This window comes from Calidris pugnax, unplaced genomic scaffold, assembly GCF_001431845.1.
Source record: "Calidris pugnax isolate Ruff unplaced genomic scaffold, ASM143184v1 scaffold44, whole genome shotgun sequence".
Taxonomy (NCBI): Eukaryota; Metazoa; Chordata; class Aves; order Charadriiformes; family Scolopacidae; genus Calidris; species Calidris pugnax.
In genome coordinates, this window is record NW_015094506.1 from 10772923 (window position 1) to 10788223 (window position 15301).

General features: G+C 40.1%; 1 long non-coding RNA gene across 1 annotated transcript in view; it reads left to right on the plus strand.

Moving 5' to 3' along the window:
- LOC106901232 overlaps positions 1-15301 on the plus strand; it is a 117595-nt gene that overhangs the window by 9487 nt on the left and 92807 nt on the right. The gene's annotated exons all lie outside the window — the stretch shown is intronic.

A 15301-nucleotide genomic window follows, 5' to 3' on the forward strand; every position in this document is an offset into this window, starting at 1 on the left:
GTTTTTTTTTTTTTTTTAAACTCTTTTTACTCTTAAAGTAACTTGAGTGGCATGCAGGATTTCAGAACAAGATGTGGGATATGTTTATTTTGGTAATAGCTGCCATATGCTGTTTTCCTTTTTTCTTCAATCATCTCTTCTCATAAGGAGAGTTGAACACAACCAGAACATAACTCTGAAGAGAATCCCCTTAAATACATTCCATTGTGTTATTATAAACTGATGCAATCAAACTGCTTGACAGCAAGGTAACTATACCTGAATACCTTTTATGTATAAAATAGGTGTTAAGCACAACACAAATGCAGGGCCTTAAAGCTAGTTTTCAAAGATGTCTGAAAGAAAGAAGAGAAGAATAGGGATTTCCTTAATATTGGACTATGCTGTCAGAGTTTTTGAAAAAGATATTATCGTAGTAACCAGCCAGTGCTGTCACTTACTGTTAAAAGCCATCTGTAATCTTTTTGTGGTGGCTATGTGGTTATCTCATTGCAAACTGAACATGAATCATGCCTAAAGACATGCATGTATTTTTCTCTCTTTCTCCTGAGAAGGTATTGAGGCTGAACCAGTATAGTACAAAAGCTTCTCCCTGCTGCTGGAGTCCAAAGGCAGTGAAGCTGAGACCAACAAATGCATTTAGGAGCCTGATTCCCATTGAAATCAATAGGAATTGGGTGCTTAAGGGCACTTTGAAATGTGAGTCTGACTTCTGGCGAGGCTGCATAACAATGTTACTGGGAGGAAACATGGATGGGATGGGATCAACCAGCACGTTTTGGGTTCCACTTCCATTCTCATGTTGGTCCTACCCATTGTTTGAACAGTGCTAGGCAGCCCTTGGACCACCATAAGTGATGAGATTGCTGACAGCTTGTCCTTTGTGACAGTCAAGTTGAGCTCTCCATTGACAGTAGCCCACAGCAAAGACTCCTTAGTTTCTGTGTGTCATCTTTCCTTATTTTGCTTCCTGCATCAGCCACAGATGTCTCAGTGGATGATGTATATTGTCTCTCAGTTTTTAGTTTAAAAAAATAGCCCTTTCTGCAACCGGTAGCATGCATTTTGCATTTGTACTTAAGAAAGGGAAAGATTCCATACTTTGGAAGGCAGTTTGGGTTGCTTTGTTTATTCTATATTTGTGTGCAGTTAAATCTAAATGTCCCCTTCCCCCCTATTTAAATTAAAGAAAAAAAGGAAGAAAAGGTTTTAATCTTGAACTTGTGTGGTAGCATGTTTCATAGCTATGTCATGAGATGCTTTGTTAATTTTTTTTAACCAACCAAAAATGACCGTTTTTATCCACTGATCTTTCCAGATGTGGCATGGTCATCTTGCTTGTAAAGGGGAGTACAGTGTTATTATAGCAATGTTTATTAGCCTTGTACCGGGGGTGGGTGATGTTGGTCTAATCGTTTAAGCTCAGTTAGCAGAGTGGGGAAATGCATTAGCTCTACTAGTGTTACGCTTGGGGGTTTTGTGATGCAAGAATTCCTATCAATTTTATTGCAGGGCTACTGAGAACAACAGTTGTTGCAAAGGTGGGGTAACAGCACTGACTCTGGGTCTCCCACTCTGATATTTGTGTCCCATCCTCTGGATGCCCACAGCTCATATGCTCTGAAATTAAATTTAAAACATGCTCAGTGTTTATATCTACTGTCACTACATTGTGCAAACATAGCCATCAATGTCTTCGGAGCTGCAATGTCTCTTGAAAAATTTCTTGTGATGCTGCCCACACAGAGGTTTTTCAGATGGAAGTTGTAGCACAAACTCCCAGCCTTTGCCTTCTATCCTGAGATTGAAACTGAAGATAGAATTTGCTTATTGGCAGATAAAGAACCCACAATCATTGGGAACATCCTGGATATATATAAAGGAAATTTGTATTATACCAGATGTGGATGTATGAAAGGCGAAGGAGGCAGTAGCTCTTCCAACAGTGCCATTCTGCATGGGGTGCCTGCTCCGGCTCAGGTGATAGGAAGGTGGCTGTGCTGTTTTGTAGCCTCTTCCCTCTCCATCTGCAGCGTGGCATCTTGATTGTTGCTTATGAAAGCATCAGAGCTGAAACAGAGGAGAGGATTAAAATCCCAGAAATTCTAAGACATTTTTAAGATTTAGCATTTTGTTAGCCATGGTTCTCTCCTGGATGCTTGGATCACCAAAGTATTTTTTTGAAAACAATTTCTCAGTGGGGCTGAATGTGTAGAATTTGTTACAGTTTACCTTAAATGTATGCCTGCGCTGCAAAATAAAATTACATATTGCTATAATGTAATATATTGCTTTCAGAAAAAAGGTCAAGACTGTTGTGTGCATCAAAAGGGAAAATTTATCTTGGCGGACAAGTTTCTCATGGCTTAACTGCTTCCCTGCAAATTTCAGTATAATTTGAGTTCGTGACAGCATTGGATTAGGCAATCAAAATGTGGTACAGAGAATGTCTACCTTCTCTTCATTTTGAAATAGCAGTCTTCAGCATGTCTTGGAAGTCTGGCAGTTTGCACTAAGACAAATTTAATTCCAGGTCTGCTTCTCTGCTTTGTCATGTCACTTACTCCTTTGCAGTGTCCTTCCAACTGTGATCCATAGTTTCTGATAAATCCTAGCGTACTTACAAAAATTTAGTGTGTCAAATACTTCAGAAGGCAAATTGCCAATTTTGGTCTCTGTGTGAGTTCAGAGCACTAATGACCACTACCTGTGACTGTATCTACATTGCAATTAAAGGTGTGACAGTGATGTGTATAGATATTGCTTTATGAATATTGATCTAGCTGGCCTAGGCAACAGTGCTGAAGTTACAAGAGCATTGAATCTGGCTTTGGCTGTACGAACCTGGGCAGTACCCTGGTACTATATTGTAACTGAAGCCTCTGCAGTGCTACTTTGCTTATGGCTGATGAGTTTTGGCATAAATCACCTTCAGTCCTACCGTAGACTGCAACTTAAAAGAAGCCTGAAACTCATTCTAAAGAAAGAGGAGATACTAATACTAGTGAAAAGGAATAATTTGAAGAAAACAAAAAACAGTCAAGATGGAAGAGGTGATGTTGCATCTTATGACTACTTGCTTGATCTTACAACTGCTTTCTTGACAGGGAAGCACAAATGTCGCAGCATCAGCAGCCAGACTATGTCTGTCTGGCTTTTGGTCTCAGCTTGACCAAGAAGCTGTGCTTATGTGCAATTCATACAGACCATCCAACTATTTTCTTAGTCTTTTTCATCTCCAGACTAAACTAGTGTCAGCATGCTTGGTGTCAGCTATTATTATTGCCATTATGGCACTAATTATTGTCATTAATGCCATGTACATGAATTAGATTCTAGGAGCTCATGAGATTTAGAAAAAAATCCACACACACCTGACTTCTGTTTGCTTCCCAAGGTTATGACTCACTGGAGGTTCACATTTTTAAACTTTTCTTTAGAAACATGAGAATCCCCTCAATTGAGTAGTCTCTTACCTCCCTGAGTACGCCAGCCTTTAGACAGCCACATAAAAGATGGGGGATGCTACCTTCTGCTTTGGTAGCACTTCTAAATGAAAGTCTGTGTTATACCCAGTGTTATAATCTGGTTTTGGAGTGGCACTTGTACTATAAGCCTGTCTATTGGGTTGGACAGGAGACAAAGCATGGGCCTGGCAGCTTGTGATCAGTAGGCATGAGATGGGCCCTTGAAATGCTCAGCTAAACCAAGATCTTGGCGTGCAGAGTAGTAGAACGTCTGGCCCTCGGCTAACTTCACTGGTGAGACTTAAAGCACCAATGACTTCTCAGGTGCCAGAGCTTTGAAAGCAGATTTCTATTTATAAATACAAATGTTACTCAGACCAGAGCCATTTGGTATGAGGTAACGAGTTGCTGTGCCTCAATAGGTCTCTGCGCTCTTGGATGTGGCAGGCACGAGCAATTTGAGTGAGTGTACTCCATAGTGTAGGGAGCTGAGCTGCTGTGAGTTACATTGCATTTTTTTGTTGACTTGCACAGCCAATTACTGTATGTCAGCTGAGGTGTGAGGAATTAATTTGAACCTTTGAGCCTTCAGACAGCTAAAAATCTCTGTGGATGTAGTAGTAATGATGTAGAAGCAACTTATCTGAAAGTTCTTTCATCTACTCGTTGATCAGGGAAGACGCTTAAGCCTACATTTGTATGAAAGGGGAGCAGCTGGCAGAGCATTTTTCCACACTGCTTTGGAACTTGCACTTCCCCCAACACCAAAATAGTTCTGGGACATGCTGCAGTGGCCCACTTGTTTTTCTTAGCAGTAAGGGCTTGGGAGGATTCTGGTGGAAGATTGTAAATATATCTTTTCAGCTGTTGGGCTATGTTTATTATCAAGTAAAAGGGAGCTATTGCTGCAGTATATCTTTATAACTGACACTCTAAAAATATAATCTCAAGCAAAGGGTAAGCGTCCCTTTCTTTAGAGTGACTGTATTTGTGTGGAGTACCGATGAAAAATCATACACGAGAAAGGAGGCAAATCCATTTTGCTGAGAACTAGCAAAATGTGTGGCAGTGTATATATATGAAGATACTGAGAATAAGATTTGCTAGTGAATCGAGGGTAAGTTCTCAGTGAACTGATATTTACTCTGTAATTTTAGCTAGAGTAAGTCTACCCAATATTGGATTGCCATTTGCTTCTTTCCTATGAACATACATAATCACTCTAAGTAGCAAAATATTTGAGGGTGGAATTGTGGTTACAAAAGACAGAAAATGGGAGTTATTTTTTTGGCTTATTGTAGTTCTGTAGACTTCATTACTTTCAATCAAAAAATATCACCTCCCACCACTTTTCACATCATATATTCACTCCAATGAATGGAAGATAGGATAAATGATAGTGATTTGAAAACAGGCTTTCACATATTAATGACTGTAATGGCACAATAAATGTCAGGACAGAAACAGTGTCTTATTGAAAACAATGTAACTGCAAATAGGAGTAAAGAGCACAAAACTGCAAGTCGATTGCTCAGTAAATGAGAGTGATTTCTCCCACTTTGTTTTATAACTCTCTTATCTCACTCTCCTTCAAAATTTTAGGGAGGGTGGGCAGAAATCCGTAACATTGCAAGGCTGTCCTAACTCTATATAGAAGATGATGAGCTTGTATCTCATGAACAAATATATCCCAAGCTTCAAGATGCCATTGGATCATATTTCATTTACATCATAAGTTATAAGTGATCTCTGCATTAGCTTTTCCCCTCCTTCCATCACCTTCTACCTTCCATAGTTCTTCTAAATAGATTGCATCTCTTTAGAGTTATATTTGCTTTGCTAATGGCTATTTTTGGCTTATCAAATAGCCTGCCCTATTGCTGAAGTTCTGTTTCAGTGTCTTCTCTAATTTAGGAACTTACTTAGAATGGAAATATCAAAGCCCCGAGGTCACATTTTCATAAGTGACTGATGAGCCTAAATCACTTCTGCTATTTTTGAAAATTTCCACCTAGACTTTTTAAATTTTTTTTTAAATTTTTATTTACAGTGAACTAGGTACAAGCAGAGAACAAGTCTGAAAAAAATTCTCATAGGCACGGTTTAAAATGCAGGTTTACTGTTTGTTTAGAGAAAACCAAACTTGCCTACTCTCTACTGAGTAATTTTGTATGTGATGGACTAACTTGAGTCAGATCCTCTCAAGCCTAAAATCTTTCTACTTAGGACATCTTACAGAGGCTGCTGAAGATTTCCTGAGAAAAGCAGTCTGGAGCATCAAAGAATGCACATGGGTGGAAATGCAACCATAATAAAAAGGCTTCAATTGATTTTTGCCTGGAAGCAAGATCTTAATGAATGGCTGCAGCCAGCATGACATAGCCCTATGTCATGTGATGAGGATTGTGACGAGGATGCAGAAAGGTGCCTCACATCTGTTACCTACAGTACTATGGGTAAGCACAGTACAGGTTAAACACGAGTCTTCTATTGTATTAATTTCTCCCAGCTAGTCTGGCAGGAATAACCAAATGAGCTGTTACTTACAGGGAGTGAGGAAAACATTTGCAACAGAACAGAGAGGAAGGCATTAATATATATATATTTTTTTTTTTTTTTGAGGAATAACATGTACCATTCTGCTCTTCCATGTTCATGAAGGATGAATTAAAACTGGAACAGGTGCAGGGAAAGGCTATGAGGGTGATCGTGGGAATGGGCAGCACATTATAAGAGCCCATAAAAGCTTTGTTTTCGTGCACTAAATAAGTCCACATCTCTATAAATATACGGGAGGGGAAAATATATTTAGGCTGAAAAACAATGTGGGGATAAGGACATGTGGGTGTGAACTAGGCTAAAATAGATTAAAGTTTTTAAAACCACCTAACCTTCAAGTAGGAAATGTGAGAATGGGCGCCCTAACTTAATTTAGGACTGATTAGTCTAAGAAAGCAACGCTTTAACATTGAGAATATGACAGCCTGGGGACTGAGGTTATTCTTTTCCATCCTGTTCCCATGTAGCTTTTACAGGGAGAAATGGTAACAAAAATGTTAGCAGGGGCCGGTGCTGTTTAACATTTTTATCAATGATATAGACAGGGAAATTAAAGGCACCATCAGCAAGTTTGCGGATGATACCAAGCTGTGTGGTGTTGTCGATACACTAGAGGGACGGGATGTCATCCAAAGGGACCTGGACAGGCTGGAGAGGTGGGCCCAGGTGAACCTCATGAGGTTCAACAAGAGCAAGTGCAAGGTTCTGCACCTGGGCCGGAACAATCCTCGCCACCAATACAAACTAGGGGGTGAGGTGTTGGAAAGCAGCCCTGAGGAAAGGGACTTGGGGGTGCTGGTGGACGAGAAGCTGGACATGAGCAGGCAGTGTGCAGCTGCAGCCCAGAAGGCCAATCGCATCCTGGGCTGCATCAAAAGAAGCGTTGCCAGCAGGTCCAGAGAGGTGATTCTGCCACTTTACTCTGCTCTGGTGAGACCTCACCTGGAGTATTGTGTGCAGGTCTGGAGCCCTCAATACAAGAAGGACATGGACCTGATGGAGAGGGTCCAGAGGAGGGCCACAAGGATGATCAAGGGGATGGAGCACCTCTGCTACAAGGACAGGCTGAAGGAACTGGGGTTGTTCAGCCTGGAGAAGAGGAGGCTCCGGGGTGACCTAATAGCAGCCTTCCAGTACCTGAAGGGAGCCTACAGGAAGGCTGGGGAGAGCCTGTTTAGAAAGGCCTGTAGTGACAGGACGAGGGGAAATGGCTTCAAGCTGGAGGGGAACAGATTTAGATTGGAGATTAGAAGGGGGTTCTTTACTGTGAGGGTAGTGGAGCACTGGAACAGGTTGCCCAGGGAGGTGGTTGAGGCCCCATCCCTGGAGATATTCAAGGAGAGGCTCGACGAGGCCCTGGGCAACCTGGTCTAGTTGGGGGTGTCCCTGCTGACTGCGGGGAGGTCGGACTAGATGACCCTTGGAGGTCCCTTCCGGCCTGGGAAATTCTATGATTCTATGATTCTATGATTCTATCTGTGTTTTAGAATTCACAGAATGGTTGAGGTTGAAAGGAACACCTGGGGATCATATAGTCCAACCCTGTTGGCAATGCTCTTCCTAATGCAGCCCAGGAGGTTCCTGGCCTTCCTTGATGCGAGGGTATATTGCTGGCTTATGATCAACACATTGGTTGGAAAGACCCCAAGGACCTTCTCTGAAGAGTTGCTTTCCAGCCAGTCTGCCCCCAGCCTGTATTTGAGCCTGGGATTATTCATGCCCAGGTGCAGGACTTTGCATTTCCCTTTGCTGAACTTCATGAGGTTTCTCTCTGCCCATTTCTCCTTCCTGTTGAGGTCCCTCTTGAAAGCAGAGCACCCATCTGGTGTATTAGCCACTCCATCCAGTTTTGTATTATCTGTGAACTTGCTGAGGGTGCACTCTGTCCCTTCATACAAGTCACTAATGAGAGCGTTAGACTGTACTGGCCCCAGTATTGACCCCTGGGGTACACCACCAGTGAAGTGCCTGCAGCTGGACTTTGTGCTACTGTTCTCAACCCTCTTGGCATTGGCCATTCTTGTTTTCAATCCACCTCACTGTCCACTGATCTAACTTGTGCATTGTCAGCTTGTCTATAAGGATGTTAAACAGAGACAGTGTCAAAGGCCTTACTAAAGTAGAGATTGCAAAGGGTTTCAATAAGTTGCCAAGAAATGACTGTTAATAGCAGTTAGACAAAGTGGAATAGCATAAGGAAAGTAATGAGGGTAGGAGCGATGTTGCAGCCAGAAATAAAACCCTGGTAAGGGTAAAAGTAAAGATCCTTATGTTTTTTCAGAGCAAGAACTGAACAGACTGATTCCAAAAATTATTTAGTGTACTTTGCACAACAACTTGTACACCAAGAGCTGTTGCCTTTAAAATTGTTGATAGAGAAAAATATAGAATTCATTAATAAAGTTATATATCACAGTTACAACAAATTGCTTTTAGTATATATAAAATGTCGATCACTATTAATGATATTAGGCTGATTCCAGCAATTGGGTGTGGTGAAAAATAAAAAAAAAAAATCAATGCCCTTTGCAATGCCATTTGCACCAGAAAAGAATGTTCTATCTGTCTAGTGGATAAAGCTGACTTTTGGAAACCGGACTCCTTGATATTTAAATTACAGGAAGGAATTCGCGTGATAAGAGGGAATGATTGTAGTGAGGTCAAAGGGAGTAGACCAATAATGCAGAGTTATATTTGATTCTGCAGGCGGTTCAAAAGCAGCCTTAGGGTAGGAGTGTCCTCCTGTACTGTATTAACTGATCTACTGATGACACTAAAGTCAGATTTCCAGGTTTAAGTGCTTAAGCATACATTTGTGCCTGTATGAAGAAGCAGTAATGATGGTATTCTAAGAGAACATCAAATAAACCAGTATGTTAAAGAGAATGTAATTATTCTACAATAAGCGTATTTCATCCTTTTCTGTCAGAAACGATGTGGATCCAAAGTTTTTAAGTTTTAACCAAGCGTTTTAATTAAAAAACAAAGCAGAGCTTGGCCTTTTTAGAGAACCTAGTGCTGCCAGTTTCAAATGCCATACTGCAAGGCGTGAACAGGTGTTAAGAACACTGTTCATCTTTCCAAAGCAGAATTAAAGAATCACAGCTGTATGCAGCATGCCATGTTAAAACAGGCTTTCTGTATAATTTGAACAATGTTTCAAGCTTACTCCATTATATTTTAAGAAGAACAGCTTCTCAAATGACTTAATAAGGATTTTTTAACACATGCAGTTTTAGCGAAGTTTACATATATACTCTATTTAAAGCTAGAAAACAATTTTGGTAGTTCTCAGACATGCAGACTATTCTTTCGTAAAAATAGGTCCTTCCAGCTGAGGTACTTAATGCTGAAAGAAAAGCCACTCTCAGACACTCCTCCTAAGAAGAGGAAAAAAATGCTTACAAATCCAGTTCGGGCTGTTCAGATGCTCAAATTATGTCATCCTGAGCTTGATGTCTTGAGGCCTAAACAGGCTTTTAGTTGACAGCAGTGCAGATATGTATTATGACGCCTGTTCCCTGAAAAGCTTACAACAAGAGGGGAAGCCTGTAGACTCTGAGAAAGCTTGCAGTCTACACTCACAGAATAGCACATAAAACATTCATTAAGCCAAAGTTAGCCCTTAGCCTGTCGCAGTCACCAGAGGCACAAATGAGAAGTGATGGCACGCCATCGCTATTCCAGAAATGCCTCTAATTAAGGGAAGGAAAAAAAAAAGAGGAGAGAATTAGCCAAAAGATAATCTTAGCTTTGATTATGATTATCAAAGTTCATATAGTAGGAGCTGTCTACTCAAGACAATGCTAATAGGACTTACAGTTTTTGCATATACTATTCAGCAAGGAAACATCCACCAAGGTTTACCCAAGCTCTCACTATACTCCCAACCCCAGGCCAGAAAACATGCTGAAGGAATACCACACTAGTTGTCTCAATCTCAGCTTAACCTGCACCTGCTTCGTTTGTGCTCTAAATAGTATTTCAGTGGAGGTGGAGCTTTAAAGTAACATTAACCCCAAGAAGTCTCCAAAATATCCTTCCCTCATCCATCCTACATTTCCTGTTTGGAGTTTAATAAGGCTATATTGGGAAAACTGCTTCCAGCAGCCAAAAGAACAGTTACAGGTTACCTTCAATTTAATATACTAGTCATTACTAGCATTTGAGTGATAAAATATTTATTTTTGTGTGTTATGTACCACAGGAATACTAGTTTTTAAATTGTTCGATTCTATTCTACCGAGTCATTCTGTTAGTTAATTCTTTAGTGTGAAGCACTTGTTTTAAAGCAATAAGCTCAATAAACGAAAAAACCTGAATTCATAGCTGAACTCATCTATTACCCACGTAGCCTATAGCTAGACCTGGCTGGAGCATGGTCCTAGCATTCACCCTAAGATCTGAGAAGGTGTTCTAGAAATACTGGTTAGAGTGGAGATTTTCAGAACTGACCTATTAGTGGGGCATAGGTAAAACCACAAAAGAGGAGGTATTGCAGAAAGATTCCTCTATAACAATTATCTAAAAATGTCTTTTGGAGTACTGAGATTTAAAAGGGCTGTAGTCCAGATTCTTTCTGGCGTAGGTGGATATCAGAAATATCTCCTCACAACAGTGCTGAAGTGGGAAGAATAAGTAGGTGGGAAGAATATTCATCTCTATTGAACTAACCAATACAAACCTTGAACAGCTACATTTATCAACCAGAACTACACCAAAGATTAAAGATTTGAAGATTCAGAGGGCTGGCTTACATTGTACTTACTTTGAAGGTATTTTTAGGCGCTCCATATGACTGTGTGGTAACTGCTTTTTAAAGGAAGGTTATTTCACTGAAGGTGCAAGTATTACTGAGTAGGTGTGCATCTCTAACAGATCCCTTAAAAGGTGGATGTCTTAGGTCAGGATGAGCCAATCCTGTAACCATTAAAGTCAAAAGTGAAACTCTCACTAACTTGTAAAATGAGGTGGTTTAAGAGGATTTCTGAAAGCCTTTAAAAGATAAACATGAGTCAATTTACATTTTAAGTATAGTGTTTCTATAAACATAGTTGCTGATTACCTAGGGCCTTTGCAAGTGTTTGCCTAATAATTTGTACAAACATTAAAAGAAGGATATTGAATAATAAGAATTGAAAGCTTTCTTCAAAATGCTGGTTTGTTACAAACTGAAACTTGGAGAGAGACTTAAAATTTGTTTTTGTATGCTGATGGTTCTCAAAGAACGAAGGCAAATGGTATTTGGTAGATTTCCTTATTAAATTTGAATTATGGAAATTTTTACATTTTTGCTTATACCCAAATATAGACATAAGAAATGGGATCTATAATTGATTAGTTTCTTATTTCTCTTTGCATACAAACCCCATTGCTACATTAAGGTTGGCATTGGCTCTTCAGTTATTTCAACAGAGCCCACATTTTAGTCTATATATATCATAATAACATGAGTCTTGTCCTGTAGTTCTTTGGGTAATCTGCCCACACATCTGTCTTCTACTTGATCTCTCTCATCCTCTCCTGAGAGGGTGAAGATGATCTGCTGGAGTGTCTTATTTGACAGAAGGTTTGTTTTGTTTTCTGTAGATGTCTTGCCATGACAGTTAAAGAAGGTGTGGCCAAATTTGTTATAGGTTCATCAATGTACTACAGTTTCTGTAGGGAGGATTCCAGGGTAGCTGTAGCTTTCTTGTGCTAATTTTTTGATTTGGCAGCAATTACATCGTATTCTCTCACATACCTTTTCATTAATAAAGTCTCTCTTAATAAACCAAAAATGTAAAGTCCTTTCTAATGTTTAGATTTTCTCTTGAAGATAGAAGAAGCTGAAAACACAAAACATTTCTCATAAATTAAATGTTGTGGGAAATGGCAAATTAGATACTTCATCTGAATCTTTTATGTGGTTCAGCACTGGATCGTCTTTAGGTTATTCTCTTTCTTTTTCTTTGGATAGACTTTCAAACCCTCCAAAAAAGTTAAGTCAGAATCAGTACATTCCCACAAAGTTCCTTATTCATTGGGTTAGTAAACAGCAACAAAAACATCTTTTCAGAGAAAACTTTCAAATCCCCTGAATCACCACTTAGTTTTCCAGCAAGGTAGTTTTATTGTTGGGACTGCAAAAGGCAAAATCCTAGTGTGAAACATAAACAATGACTTACCATTTTTGGTAGCACATTGTATCTGTCCTTTTGATTTTTACTAATGCTCAGCCTGTAAAGATAGTTCAGGATGGTGTCAGCTGGGTGTACATGCTGTAATAGTAAGCCTGTAATGTCTGTAGCGGCATATGAAAGCTCACAAACTTCTCATCTAAACTCCTTTAACAACATCTCATAAGGCACTCTCAGATATTTGCAGCCTTGTATTTACATGGTTCAGTACAGATGATGGTGTAAATTGACATGTTGACTAGTATTGACTTGTGACTAAAAACAGTTATGAAGACAACCAATGTCACCTCATTGGTTGCAAAATGTTAATCCGTCCATTTAATACTGGAATCTGACAGAGATTCTGAAAGACAGTGGAAATCCGCAGCCTTTTCTGCATGAGGAGATCTCGCTGGCAAACAGTCTGTTGGCATAGAGCAGCTAGCAAGTTCTTTTGGCAGAATGAATTCACATTTGGCTGCTTCTGTTGGCAATATATTTCTTCATGGCTTCAGATTGTATTGGCAAAATATATGTAGCATGTAAAAGGATCCTGGTAACTGTGTCTGTGATGCTGTGCAGTACTCGTCTTGAAGCCAAATCCGCTAACTATTAATTCTGGACTTGTTAGGGTGTCATTATTGCTGAATCTGGGGACACATGAAAACAGCTGGTTTTCCAGCAGGAAAAATACTGGGTAGCACTGGAGTTCTAAAGCTGATTCAAGAGTGTCCTTGCTGCTATGTGGATAAGCTCTGTGCCTGGCTAATTCGGTTCTCTGTGCAGATAAGATGGTTCCTTGTCTTTTAGCTGTGTCATTGCTTGCTGTGAAGGGTGATGGGGTTTGTGGGCAGTCTGAGGTTAGGGAGCTTAACAGAGAGCATTGTGATGGTATACACTATCCAGATGGTGATTATTTTTATTATTACACATGCAGATATTCTTTATTAATTAATTTGGAGGGATTTCCATGTAATAGGAAATAACATAAAGCTGGATTTTCAGAAAATAGACCTTTGTCAAGCTTAACTTACAATATGGGCAGTGCCAAGTGCTGACCTTGGCATCTCTAGCTGCTTCTGAGTAGGAAGATTTGTAGTAGATCTTCTCTTTCTTTGGTGTTCAATACTGCTATAAAACAGTGAGGAAGATGATGTAGATCTTTGACTAAAGGGGATTATTTTTCATGCTGTATTGTGCATTCTGGGTTGCTAGTATTTCAATTTTCTGCTCAGGAATGCAGCTTAGTGTGTTTCATTTTGTAGCATATATTCATGCAGTTTTCGGTCTTTCAGTTTTTGTAACAAGACTCAGCAATGGGAGGGAGTTTATGTTCCCAATTTAGAAAAGAGAGCTTCTCTGATCTATTTCATTCCCATCCACCGTGTAAAATATTCTACATGTAGAGTGTTCTACACGGTGAGGCATACCCTCCAGATCCATGTCAGTCCACACAGTAGGATCTGATAGCTTAGAAATCCTAGAATAGCTTTGAATATCTGTGATTCCACTGTCCATTTAGAGCTCATCATGGAGGGACTCTGGTTGCCCAGGACTCTGCAAATGGTGGAAAGTGTAGCAGCTATAACAAAAGGCCTCTGAGAGGAATGAATGTGTGCCACAGGCTCACTGGTGGGATTCATCTTACCAAATGCAGACAGTTCCTCGTCTGGACTTCATTTATTGTGTATGGAGGGAAACAGGCATTTCTAGGGCTTGGCTTTTTTCATTTTGCAGCACAATTTATCTCATCCCGATGTCAGTGTCTAAAATAAGCTGGATGAATCACTTGTTAAATGCCTGTTTTCTCCATTGATTTTAAAGGAGGCCTCAGATGACTCTTTCAGCTCTAAAAGTCTATGCAGTAGCTGACCAAAGCTGGTTGTAATAGGTTGCCTTTTATTGTAATGGCAGCAGGCCAAGGGAGAACTTACGTCGCTTGGGGGAACTGGTTTAGCTTTCTCAGCTTTTTGCCCCCGGTGTTCTCAGGGAGACTGGAAGTGGAGCAGGAATGCACACAGACTTGTGCTGGCTGAAAGTTATTTTTCATGGTTAAGAGTTCTTTATTGTCTAATGACTGTTCCAGAATCAAGTATTGGATTCATCCATGCCTCGAGTTTTCAGTGTTTCAACCTGTCTTCCTGGGTTGAGTTTTTTGAGCTTATTAGGAAAGTAGACTTCACGCTGCCAGATGCACAGTGGGTATTTTTGGAAAAGATGCTACTGGCTGATTATCTGTATTTCCAGGATTTGAACAGCTACACTGTGCCCTGGTTAGTTTCTGAAGCATTGAATTTCACTTCTTGAAGACATATTGTGTGTTTTCTTCTATTTTCTCAGGGAAGTGCTGATAGCTCTTCAATTCTAAGGTTTTGGAAACAGTGGGCTGGATGAGTGAAAGCAGACATCTGAGAATTAAACTTCTGGAGTCTATTTACCTTGTTGTATAGGGTGAGGATATGGGAAACCAGATAAATGGGATGGACAAGATGCGGTAGGAGAAAAAAATGCAGCTACAAGGAAGAACATAATCAGAAAAGCAAGGATCAAATCACCCTTCTTTTTCCCCACAAGATGTACCTGCTGGTGGGCTGTGTGACCAACCACAATAGCATACCCTGTGTTGTCTGTGGCGATCAGCTCAGTGCCTCAACTTCTGCATTTCACAGTTAATGCTCAGTTCTTGTAAAATGCTGAAGCAGAGAAGAAACCCCACAACTGCTACAACTACTGCTGAACAATAGGAGAGATCAAGGACATCATTAGTGTCCCATGTCCTTGCAACAGCAAATAGTTTTTAAGATAGAATTCCCAGATAACTTGAAAACGTACACTGCATCCTATTTTATAAGATTGTTCTCCTCCACAGAAACTCAACAATATCAGTTGGATTGAGCTTGAGAAACTTTCATTCTCATCTCAACTTTTGGCAAGACTAAGCCTACCAACCAGCTGTGTTGTAGCCAAATTTCCAATACGTAAAAGAAGGGTAAAGGAGAATAGCAAACTAGAAACCAGAACAAGCCATCTGATACGCAGGGTAAAAACTTTTCTTCCTGGTTCTTTCAGGTGCACAGCAGAATGGCATTGTAAAATGCACGTGAGTGCAAGCAAACT